Source organism: Peromyscus californicus, unplaced genomic scaffold, assembly GCF_007827085.1.
Source record: "Peromyscus californicus insignis strain IS unplaced genomic scaffold, ASM782708v3 Scaffold_11__1_contigs__length_118956290, whole genome shotgun sequence".
NCBI lineage: Eukaryota > Metazoa > Chordata > Mammalia > Rodentia > Cricetidae > Peromyscus > Peromyscus californicus.
Genome location: NW_026294402.1, coordinates 56,739,483 through 56,752,483, shown reverse-complemented (window position 1 = coordinate 56,752,483; position 13,001 = coordinate 56,739,483). Strand labels below are relative to the sequence as shown.

Below are 13,001 nucleotides of genomic sequence, written 5' to 3'. Positions count from 1 at the left end.
CTAGAGTCCATGGTACATGTTTTAACTTTGTGGAATAGCATTATTATAAAAGGCCAGTTCTCCTGCTACTGAAGAGATAGCTTATAAATTAATAAGAGTAAACAAAAAGAACCAACAGAAAAATGGCAGAAACTATAAATGTCCACGTCATCTTAAAAGTAATACAAATGATTTTAAATATAGGAAAAGTTTCCTAGAAAGCTAAAACTTTTTAGGAAAACGTTTATTCTGTCTCTGTCTCGTGTGTGTGTGTGTGTGTGTGTGTGTGTGTGTGTGTGTGTGTGTGTGTCTGTGTGTCTGTGTTGTATTTGTGTGTCTGTGTAACAGCTGGTCGACATTGGCTACCTCTTCTTTATGGATTCCAGGGATTGCAGTCAGGTCATTAGACTTGGTGGCAAACACATTTGCCCATTAAGTCATCTCACCAGCTGAAAGCTCAAAAGCTTTAAGATACTGTTTCATGTTTAGATGTCAAGATAAGAATGCTTGGGTTTATACATTTTCTCACCTGAAGTGTAATCTTAAATATCACTTTTTAAAAACTACTCTGTGGTCTAGTTTCCTCACCAATACAATTAAAACATATTAATTATGAGAATTAGATGAGTTAGACATGAAGCTCTCACAGAAATCCTTGACACACGTAAGTGTTCTTCAAAAGCAATTATTCTGAGGCAGGCATGGTGGCATATGTCTATAATCCCAGCTCTCGGGTGGCTGAGACAGGATTGTGAGTTGGAGGCTAGTTTTCACTACAAAGTGAGACCTGGTTGCAAAGGGCACAAACCAAACCAAGAAAACAAAATAGCTAATTACTATTATCAAAGTACAGATTTAAACAAGGGCAGTTTTCACTTACCAGAGTCACAAAGATTAAGCAATAATGGCAAGGATGTGTAGAATTCCTCTTCTGTATCATAGGCAGGAATGGAAGCATACGCAATTTCTTTGGAAGGTGAGCTGACTTACTAAAATGATAAATGTTCATGCTTTTTAATTCAGTAATTTTAAAGGATTCTCCTTTGTTCATTATCGTATTAATTATATTATCAAAAGGTATGAATGGCTCTTAATATGATCTGGTTAAAAAATAATGACACAGCTACACAATGAGGTGTCATTTAGCCAAGAAAAGGAGCATTAATGCCTGGGTTCATCTTCAGACATACTACTTTTTTTTTTCTTTTTCTTGAGACAGTATCTCCCTATGCATCCCTGACTGGCATGGAACTCATTATGTAGACCAGGCTGATCTTGAACTCAAAGAGCTATGACTACCTTGGCCTCCTGATGTACCATCATGTCTGGCTCCACTCTTCAGACATCTCACTGTGGGGCCGGGGAAGCTGCAGAAATGTTTACAGCATGCCAGTATTATTATAAGAAAAGTAATTGTATATTTGTGGGTGTACATCTACATGCACACAGTAAAACATTTATTATTCAATATGCATCGACTTCTTGAATATGAGTTAAAAAAAAAAGGAGTAATTGCTTCTAGAGGGACTGAAGAAAAAGGACTGGAAGATTGAAAGTCTGAGATGCTACACTCATACTGCTTCAGTGGCTCTATGTTTGTGTTTAAATCTGGAAGCATTTATAGGTCCTCAGGAAGTCTCAGCCTTGATCAGAGAAGTCCCTCTTACGATTACTCCTGGTGGTAACATTTTATATCATTCTAGTACAGTATGAAAACCATGACACCGACATGATGCATTCTGCATACTTTCCCCAGATCACATCATTGTTCACATATATTCATTGTGTGTTTATGTATTATACACCCCAAGACCAAATTTTATCACAGTCAGTTTTGTAATCATTACTGTAGTCAACATACACAACTGTTCCCTCACCACAAAAAAAATCTCTGGGTCATCCTGTCATATCCATCATCCTAACCTCAGGCTTTAAAAGGCATATACTTTTTTTTTTAATGTATTATTATTAAGTGTATAGATGTATTGCCTGAAAGTGTGAGGGCATTGGATACCATGAAACTGGAGTTGTAGATGGTTGTGAGCTGCCATGTCGGTGTTGGCAATCAAAACCAGGTCCTCTGGAAAAACAGTAAGTATTCTTAACTCTGAATCATCTCTCCAGTCCCCTAAAAGCATATCGTCTTACAGAAAATATAATGGAAATATATAAACAAGCCTGTACAAAGAACAAAAGATGGTTTCTTAGTCCGTTTCACATTGCTGTAATGGTATCTGTGGTTGGCTAATTCATATTTAAGAGTTCCAGGGGGCTAAAGATTGGAAAATACTGATCAGTAGTTCAGATTTTACATTAACTGCTTACTGCAGTTAATTGACTAGGTTTATAAAATAAGAAAACTGAGAGCTTTCCGTGGCCCCTTTCAATATAATATTTGTTTTGTGGATAATTTCATCTGAAAGAGGCCTATGATTTTACTCATTTGCCAAATATGTGTATGACTATATAATATCAGTCACTACTGTAGGTTGTAGAAATTCACCAGTGAACAAAATAGGCAAAAATTTCAATCTTCATAAAAATTACTTTTTAGATGCAGCCATAAGGGTAAAAAGACATAACACATGTTTGATGGTAAGTGATGAAGAAGAAAAAATAGGAAGGGAAGGAGAGTGAGGGAAGAGTTGTACTTCTTCAGAGGTTATTTAGGAAAAGTCACTGACAAGGTGACTTTTAAACAGCAGAAAGGGAGTCAGGGAATGATGTATGCAGACAGTACAGGATATTGTAGGCCCAGTGCTGGGTGGAGCATGCTGGAGGTAGTTGAACGAAACCTGTCATTGAAATGGATTGATAGTATTAGAAGATGAGCTCAGAAAGATGGTGGCAGTGTACAATAGGTCAAGCAAGATCTTAGAAGGTGACTGTCTTAGGGTTTTTATTGCTGTGAAGAGACACCATGACCGTGGCAACTCATAAGGAAAACATTTAATTGGGGTTTCTCGCTTACAGTTCAGAGGTTCAGTGCATTATCATGATGAGGAGCATGGTGACATGCAGGCAGACGTGCTAGAGAAGCTGAGAGTCCTACATCTTGCAGACAACAGGAAATCAACTGTGACACTAGGAGTAGCTTGAACAAAGGAGACCTCAAAGCTCACCCCCACAGTGACACTTCCTCCAACAAGGCCACACCTACTCCAAGTCTACACCTCCAAAGAGTGCTATTCCCTGTGAGATTGGGGGCGGGGCGCAATTACATTCAAACTACCACAGTAACGTGTGGATATTAGCTTTTAGTCTAAGGAATAGGGAAGGATGGCTTCGAATAGAGTAGTGATTTTATTGAACTTTTAAAAATCTTTCCACTTTGGGGGAATGACCAAAGGTAAAGAGCAGAAGCAGCCAACCATTAGGAGACTGCTGTATCCATCTAGGTGAGAGGCTCTCAGATCAGGTAGTAGAGGTAATAAGTAACTGCATAAGGTCAACAGTATTTGTTGACAGGGTGAGAGAGCAGAATGCAGAGAATGAGGAAAAGTGGGAGATTAAGCATGAGTACCAGAAGGATAGTTTGCTGTGATGGCTAAAACTGAAAGAAAACCTTTTGGAGGAGAAAAGTTTTGAATATAGTAATTTTGGGATACATATTAGGCATCTGATTGAAAAAAAAAAAAAAAACTGCAGATCCCTGAGTCTTGAAACAAAAGGAATGGACTAGAGATTTAAGTTTGGGAATTGAAAGAGATTAGACCAGATGGCTTCATGGAGGGAGAAAGGTAGAGAAGTGAGGTCCCAAGACTGTGATTTGAGGCACTATAGTGTTTAAAAGTTAGTAAGGAGCCACAAAAGAAAACCTAGGAAGACCTGATTGAAGAGGAAAAGCTGGTGAGACAGTGTCCTGGAAGCCAGATAGAGAAGAAAGTATTTCAAAAGGAGGATGAAATCGCTGTCTAATGCTGTTAACAGTTAAAGAGGACTGGTAATTGATTGTCACTTTGGCAACCTGGAGTTAGTGTTCTAATAAGACCAAGTTGGATGAAGTGGTGAGTGGGAAATTGATTGGAATAGATTTGAGAGAAGGGGAAGAAGTAAGAAATAGCAGAAAGCACCCTGAGAAATTTTGTTGAAGAAACACGGTAGTAGAGAGAATGAGAGGTTGAGAAAAGATTTGTTTTTAGATGGAAGATTGACATGTTTGTAGGAGCCAAGTAAGGAGAAATTTGTTAGGGAGTGCAAGTGGGTGATGAATGGAGGTGGAATGCATGAATAGAAGACTGGGCCATATCTGACCATAAACAGCTGATGCCAGTAATGAAAGATAGGAGAATATTTGGGCACAGCTGTAGTTAGGTGTGTTTGTGAGCTTGTGGAAGTTTGTATTGTTCTATGTGTCTCAGTAAAACAGGAAATAGGCTCAGCACATGAAAATGAGAATAAGAGGGAGGAATGGGAGATTCTTGAAGAACAAAGTAGTCATGTAGGAGAGGGACAGTAAATAAAATAAGGTATACTTGTTAGGCATCATTAAGGAGTCATTTGAGAGTTCTGGTCTTGGATTTGAAGATAAAGTAGTTACCCAGCAAAGACTCTCTCTAGCCACATTGAGCTGGATAAGTACCAACAAAGAATAAGCAGAGAATTGGCTTGGTACCAATTTTAGCCAACCAAGATTGACAAAGTATAAAGGAGGAAAACTTGTTGAGATTTTATGCAAGACAGAGAAGTAATAAATGGTTGAATAGGGATTTAACCTCAGGTAAGAGGGGATTGAGGAAGACAGCAAAAGAGTGGGAAGGAGAAAAGTGATGGCAGTAGACTAAGGTGTGATGGCACACACCTCTAATTTTAGCATGCAGGAGGATGAGGCAGGAGAACTGCAAATTTGAGTCCATTCTGGACTACATAGTGAGACTGTCTCAGTAAACCAGTAAATAAGTATTAATCTGAAAGTGGAGTGTAGATTTGTTGGGTTGAAAGCTTGGTAGGGCCAGGATGTTCAAGTGAGTGAACTGGGGTTGGAACTTTAGCTCAGTGGTAGAATGGTTGCCTAGCAAGTGTAAGGCCCTGGGTTCAGTCCTCAGCTCCACGGCAGGCAGGGGAGGATACAAAATAAAGGGAGTGAACTGATAAAGCATGGTACTTGAATATGGTGTTATACAATTGCATTATTAAAATTAACACAGTTTAAGCTTTGATCATGACTATGAGTGACTAAAATAAGATTGGAATAGGATCATGGGAAGACCTAAGCAAGGATTTGGGGAAGAGACAGTGATAATGATGGAATGAGAATGAGTAAGCAGCTATAGTCTTGACGAAGTAAGTGGAACATCTGATAGGCAATTGCAATAGTAGGGCCAGTGGGTGGTTATAGTCTGCTGACAATAGAATCTAAGTTGGATGATTTTAGAGAGGAGGGGGCAGAAATGTGTGGAATGGACACAGGATACTTGCTTTGCCTCCAGGCTCTGTAGTAAGAAGGGCTGGGAGAGTGAACACAGCACACAAGGAAACCATAATAAAGGTGAACCAAGTAACAAATATATATGGAAGCATAGACAGTAGGAAGAGTGGATGTTGTAGGGTAGTAAAAGCCACTACAATTTGGAATTGAAGGCTTTTCTCTTCCTGTTTGATGCCTTTTTAGCCTTACCTCTTTTAGAATCATTTTCAACTTAGAAGCATTCTCCATCCAGAATTTTGTCCTAAAATATAAATGCCAGCTGTGTGTAGTGGCACATGCCTTTAGTCCTGGCTCTTGGGAGGCAGAGGCAAGCACATCTCTGTGAATTTGAGACCCCCCTGGTCTACAGAGTGAGTTCCAGTACAGCCAAGACTACGTAGTGAGACTCTGGGGGAAAAATGCCAATCCCAAGACCAAGGTTAGCAGAGCATAGTTTAATTTTCCCAGGACTGATTGTGAACATTAATAAGGATTTTTGTTGCAGTTGCCCAGTTATTTCCTCCATTCAGTTGTGTCTCTGGATGTTTAGCATAGAATGACAGATCTCCCTCATGAGCTTGCCTCCTTCCAAGTCTTTCAGGAATATCTAAATCAGAGAAAAATAACTATAAAAAGTAAGCAGAGAGTTGTTCCATTTCTTTTCCAAATTTCATTCTCTAACTCAATCCCTATTTTTATTACTGCACTTTAAATCATTGACTAAATGAATAACAATATCTTTAATTTTTTTTTACATTTGAGACTGTTTTGCGTCACAAAACGCCTTTCGTATATGTCAGTTAATATCTGTTCTAGTTATGACTGTTTGAACATTAAATATAAAAAAGCCCAATTCAGGTAGTTTTACATAATAGGAAATCAATCAGTTTAACACAGCTGGAAGTAGAGGAAAGGTAGGCTTCCAGGTTAGTCAGTGAGCATGGTAATGAAGACTCAGATTCTAAGAGGAGCTTTAGGAAGAGGTAAGGTGCACCAGGTTCTAGTGATGGGAAGAGTAGAGCTTTCAGTCTTACGTGATGTGTGCTTTTTGGGGTTGTCTCTTGAACTGCTTTTGGTTTGCTGTGGTGGGGGAGCGTTCATGAACTTGGAGTGGTCAAGGAATGCCCCCCTTAGAATAGTAAAGGGAACAGGAAGAAGTCCAGATGAAATATGTCCTGGAGTCATTTGTTTATCTGAGTTAAAGTCTTTGGGGGAGAAGGGCAAAAATAATTTATTATTCTTATTTCAGTCAGGATTGCTGATATATTCAGATGAGATAGGAGCTCTAAGAGTGATAAAATGATTTTAGTTGGAATGACTTTTGTTAAATACCTTCCTGGAGCACTTGCTCTGGTATTTTGTCTCTGTTTGATAGTCCAAAGGTTCTAAAATGCTGGTCCTGTGTGGGAAAGGAACCATTAAACATTGATCCTCTGTGTGAAAGTAGTCCTGTGTTTATACTGCTTTGGATACTCAGCTTTCAGTACTTTACTGACTTCCTGGGCTTTTAATTTTTTTAAAATAAGGATGTTAACACTTGTACCATCTAAAAGCATTTTTATAATAAATAGGAATATGAAAATCTCCACTCCTCAAGGAAGCTGAGATGATCAAGTCTTTGTGGATCTGTGCGCTGGTGCCCTTAGTCACTGAGTAATGGAATGTGTTGGGGTAGAAAACAATGGGCGTAAATTAAATAACAACAGCAACAAACCCAGTCAGTTATAGTTCAACTTGACTGTTTATAACTTTGCAACCTCGAGCAAACTAGTTAAACTTAAGACTTATTTTTCCATCTGTAAAGTATCATGTGTATTTGGGAGGTATGGGGAGATGTGATACTCTCTGCCCTACATGTCAGTATTACAGTCAAAATGAAGGTGTAAAACTGCTTTGAGAAGTGTGTAACAGTATACAATGCAAGTGTAAAAACTGTTTATAAAATTAGCCCAGCTTAGTCGTCTTGCTTTTAACTGTGGACTTAGTTTCTCATCTAAATATTGTATTCCTTTTATTGCTAATAGTTTAGAAAAATGAAAATAATGTCTAGATTCAAAAATGGATATAAATACATTGATATCTTTGGCAGAAGATGTAACTCAGTGTGAAAGAAATTAAATACCTTTAAAGATTCTTTTTTTAAATTATTTGAAAATGTGTATCTTTTTTTTATTCCTAGTCTTTAATATCTTTAAGTTGTTGAATTCCGTGACATTTTGTATCTCCCTGGCCCTGGAAAATTATTTTTTTTAACAATCTGATTGCTTATTGTTTGATTCTGAACTGATTCCTCTTCTAATTAGTATGTATGTATTCAGGAGAATGCGCACTAACTTAATATAATGCTAGAATGATAATCAGGGAGTTAAACTTGTCAGAATGTAAATAAATGATTGAAATATGAATGTAATATTTTGGTACCTTTGAAATTATTCTGCCATATTGGCATAGATCAATGAGGGTATCCTGTTGGTTGCTATAGTTATTCTTAAGTACATGACTTTTATGGTGCTTATATGCTAATGGATGGAGTTAGAAAATAAAAGAAAATACAGTGTATCAGCAGTAAATACTACAGAGAAAAAGGAGAGAAAGGTAATGTGGAGAGGGTTGAAAGACATGGGGATTAGAAGTGGGCAGACTTGAGAAAGTGGCTATTGAGTAAGACTCAAAGGAATAATCTATATGGGTATCTCAGGGAAGAACATTGCAGTCACCAAGTATAGTAAGTGTAATGTCTGTGGAAAGTGTGCCTGGAGTTCCCAAGGAAGAAGAAAGCCACTCTACTGAATTAGAATCAGACCAGGGGAGAGTGGTAGAGATTGGAGAGGTGAGGGAACTTTGTTAGGACTTTGCCTAGTGACCTGAGAATGATGCCACTGGGGAGTTTTGAACAGAGTGACTACATGATCTTAGTATTCTTTATGGTGGCAAAGATTTGAGGGTTCAAGGCAGAAAGACAGTTTAGGAGAATATTGCACTAATCCATGTGAGCTTCATAGCAGTGGGCATTTTTTTAAGAGGTTAGATTTTTTTGTTTGTTTGTTTTTTTGTTTTTCAAGACAGGGTTTCTCTGTGTAGTTTTGGTGCCTGTCCTGGAACTTGCTCTGTAGACCAGGCTGGCCTTGAACTCACAGAGATCCACCTGGCTCTGCCTCCTGAATACTGGGATTAAAGGTGTGTGCCACCACCGCCTGGCCAAGAGGTTAGATTTTTATTTTTAAGTAAAACCATCAACTAAAGGATGAGAGGTGGGCTAGAGAGAAAAGGCAAGAAACAGAGCTAACTAAGGTGTTTGGCCTATGCAACTGGACACTTGGTGTTGTCATTTACTGAAACGGGGAAGACTGGCAGTGGAGGAGGCTGTGTATGGTGGGGTTGTGCTAAAGCTAATCAGGGCTTTAATTTTTGAACTTCAGTGCATATTAAATGTGCAAGTAAAATGTGCTCAGTAGGTAGTCATGTATATTAGAGAACAGTTGTGGAGAGAAAACCAGACTATAAATAATTTGAGATAAGCCGGTGGATATCTAAAGTCTGGAGGTGACCACCTGGGGAGTAAGCATAGATGCAAGAGAAGTCCAAGAACTGAACTCTGGGGCTCAGGTGGAGAAATGGGGAACCAGCAAAGGAGAATGAAAATAAAGCCAGTAGAGCTGATATTCTGTTTCCAGGATGCTGCTCATGGGTAAACTAAGAATAAACTGGGAATTGGTCATTTTAATTAGTAATGTGGAAAACATTAGGCAAAGTTTGTTAAAAGAGCCTGATCGGTGTGGTTTCAAGAGTGGGAAAGGCTGAGGATGTAGCTAGGTGGTAGAACACTTAGCTAGCATGGACATGGCCCAGGATTGATTTCTAGCAATGTCAGAAAATTAAGGGGAATGGGCAGTTTTGCTGTAGAAGGATCCACTTCCTAGCTTAATCATACAGTGGTTGGCAGGATTCATTTCTTCTCACACTGCCTGCACCAGAGGCCTTCTCTGTTCTTTGCCGTATGTACCTGTAAAGCATCTCACAGCATGGGAGCTGACTTTGTCAGAGCAAGAAAGAGTCCCAGCATAGAGCATGGTAGTAGGAACATCAGTCTTGAATAACCTTGTCACAGAAGTGGCATCATGTCATTTCTGTCATTATTTTTTGTCACCAGGTTACTAGGTCCATTCTACTCTTAGAGAAAGAAGAGATTACATAAATGTGTGAATACTGGGGAGCCAGGATCATGAGGGACATCTTTGAAGTTGGCCACCCAGTCCTCAGGTACTGGGACTGGAAGATGCTCATCTGGTTGCCTGAGTTCCCTTTTTTTTCAAGCGTCTTCATAACTGGTAGCATTCATTTGTAAGAGAACTAGGTGAGGGTAAAAATTTGGCTTAGGACTATTAGATAACATACTTTGTACCCATGTTTCTAGTTTTTTCTAGTGATTTCCCTTTATGAAATGGGTGAATATTAAAAGAGAGTTAAAAATCATGCTATGTCCAGTGACACGTGCCTGTAATTCGAATATTGTGGAGGCTGAGTCAGGAGCGTACCAAATTGGAGGCTAGCCTGGGATACATAGCAAGATCCTGTGTGAAAGCAATCAGACCACTACTACCAAGAAAAAAGAAGTTAAAATTATATCTGTAAGAGCTCAACAAAAGTAGGAAAGCTGTTAAAAATCAGAAAACATGTAGATGTTTTATAGAAATTCGAAAGATTGTTATATTTTAAGATAATTCAAGTTTTCATACATTTCCAACATAGGTACTATTTTATGACTTTTAAGGAGGTGAATATATAAAAATCTCTGCAGTTGAAGTATAGTTGAACTTGATATATATTATAAAATAATCTTTCCTTATAAAACTAAACTCTTAGCAGACCATGGATCCCAGCTGTTTCTTGTTATTGTTGCCCACCCCCTTGGCATAGTTTATGTTGAAGCCAGTTCAGTCTTTGTAGGAGAACATCATCCTAGACTCACAGCATGTTAGATATTAGGAATAGCTTTCCAGATGAGGAAATAGCTACACAGAGATGTACCCAAGCTTGCTGGTGGCAGAGCCAGTGCCAGATGCCAAGCCTCCTGATATTATAAATTGCTAGGAATGAGCCATATGTAACTGCTTAGGAATTTTAAGGATACTCATCCCTGTCTCATATTCAGACCTGAGTTTGGGTTGTGATTTGCACTTTGAGATTTTTAAATGCTGCTGAGATGGTTCTAGTTTGCACAGAGTTTGGGAACTTGTGCTTTTCAGGGAATTAGTGTGTGTTAAAGACCCGAGTCAAACCAACAGCAGACTGTCCATTCTGATTCTTTAATCTTATATTTGGCTGGGTTTGACCAGTATCGTAAGAAAAATCTTTGCGTTAACAAATACCCGAGGATTGTGCTGTACAGAATTTTCTAATAAAGTGATTCTGTCACTAGTTTGTAGTTTGTATTTTGTAAATACCCTGTCAGATTTTTTTTTTTTTCCTGTGCAGATTTCATAATCATGAAATAGTTCTTTGACACTGACGAGGAAGGGAGAAAGTCTTCTGCCATCTGTGTTGTGGCAGGCTTTGCTGTTGTGTTAACTAGATAAAATTCTAATTACTGTTAAACAGACTGTTTGTGAGGTTGTTGTTAATATTTTAGAGCAAGTGTGTAAACACAAAGTGGCAAAGAGGTGGTTCCAAGACGTGGAAACAAAAGCTGTAACTTTGAACGTAAATCGATTCAGTCTTCTGTTCTTTGCATGGTGTAGGCAAGACGTTGTGACTGAAACGCTAACTTAAGTTTGGTTTGTGGTATGCCTTCCCCTCTCACCTCTTACCACATCTCTTCCCACTCCTTTCTTCCCTTCCTTTCTCCCCTTTAGACTGGATCTTACCATGGCCTACCTTGCCCCAGTCTCCAGAGTACTGGTATTCCAGTTTGCCCTGCCATTTTGTTCTTTTAAATATAAGGTTGGTTTTGGTTTGGTTTGGATTTTTTTTTTTTCCTTACTAGAGGATAGATGTGGGAGTGTAAAGGAAGAGTAAAAGTAGCAGACTGGCCTATGTGGTGACTGGCACACCTTTGATAGCAGATCTTGGTGGGTAGACGTAGGCAGACATCTGAGTTCAAGGTTAGACTGATCTACATAGAGTTCATGCACATGTGTGCACACGCGCACACACACACACACACACACACACACACACACGTAACTCTACAAATATTATTATTAGCAGATTTCCCTCTCTTCCATTCAACAGCTAGCAAGCAGTTACTCAGTTTAAAAAAAAAGTCAGCAGTGACTTTGAAGTAGTATTCAACAGTGAAAAAATGCCAACTCAGAAGCAGATTAAAATCTTCTCAGGATGGGTGTGATGGTGTATGCTTTTAATCCCAGCACTGGACAGGGGATCTCTGAGTTTCTGGCCAACTTGGTCCACAAAGCAAATTCCAGGCCAGCCAGGGTTACACAATGAGATCCGGTCTTAAAAAAATAAAAGAAGAAGCTTCTTGGTGTGGCTTTTCTGTAGATAGCCCAGCTTTTAAAATAATGGGAGAGATTTACTATCTCTTTGCTGCTCTTAAAGCATGCATCTTCATCACATGTTAGTTCCCCACTGTGCTCTCAGGGAGCCAACATTTACCTCTTAGAAGGAAATTACAGGATCCTCATTAGTCGTTCCAAGACTTCTAAGGGCAGTTACTCTGAGTTTTCTCAGTGGTCCCAAAGCAGTAGTGGGGAACTTTAGTAATGGATTAGAGTGAGTATAGATATATGAGATTTATTTATAGATGGTCTACCCAGGCATTAGTTTCAAATGTAGCCATCACAGAATTTTTTATCAGAGCAGTTAGCAAATGGCTAAACAAGTTTGCTCTACAATACATAAATGTATAAATGTCACATAGAGCCTTTAAGGTTCCTTCTTAATTTTGGTACATATTAAGCTCTTTATCTTAAACCTCTTCTTGATTCTTTTGCAATTTACCATTATTAATGGATATAATTTGGGGTACACACACACAGTTACATGTACGTGTGTGCGCGCGTGCGTGCACATGTGGAGCCAAGGTCAACCTCTTGTGTCATTATCAAGGATCCATCCACTTTGTTTTTTGAGACAGTTTCTCACTGGCCTGGAGCTCACCAAGAAGATGAGGCTGGCTGGCCAGTGAGCCTTAGAGATCCACCTGTCTGTCTCCCAAGTGCAGCTATTACTAGCGTATGTCAGCAGGCCCCATTTTCTTTTACATGGGTTCTAGTGACTGAATTCAGGTTAAAGCAAGTGCTTTACAACCTGAGATGTCTCTCCAGCCCTATGATAAATTCTTAACAGACTGACTGTGAGTAGCTGAAGTAGAAACAGAGCTTCATTTCTGAAAGAATAGTGTGTGGAAAACTCACTGGAGTTACTTTCATGGAGGTTGGCCTTTGTTGTGTTACTGTTAGGGTTAATACTGGGTGAAGCTGCTTTCATTTTGATAGAGGCAGGTGGTTTAATGTGCTATAATCTTTTAAAAGTGCTTATGAAATATGGTTTTCTAGGAACCTCATTTTTAGCACCTTAGTAGCTAAGAAACTATAATATCTTGTTGGATAAGATAAAAAGGTCAATTTTTGAATCTACTTTTAAAAAGGAACTA

General features: G+C 38.9%; 1 protein-coding gene across 4 annotated transcripts in view; it reads left to right on the top strand.

Moving 5' to 3' along the window:
• The window catches only part of Glce (glucuronic acid epimerase), a 71,211-nt gene that overhangs the window by 15,362 nt on the left and 42,848 nt on the right, over nt 1–13,001 (top strand). The gene's annotated exons all lie outside the window — the stretch shown is intronic.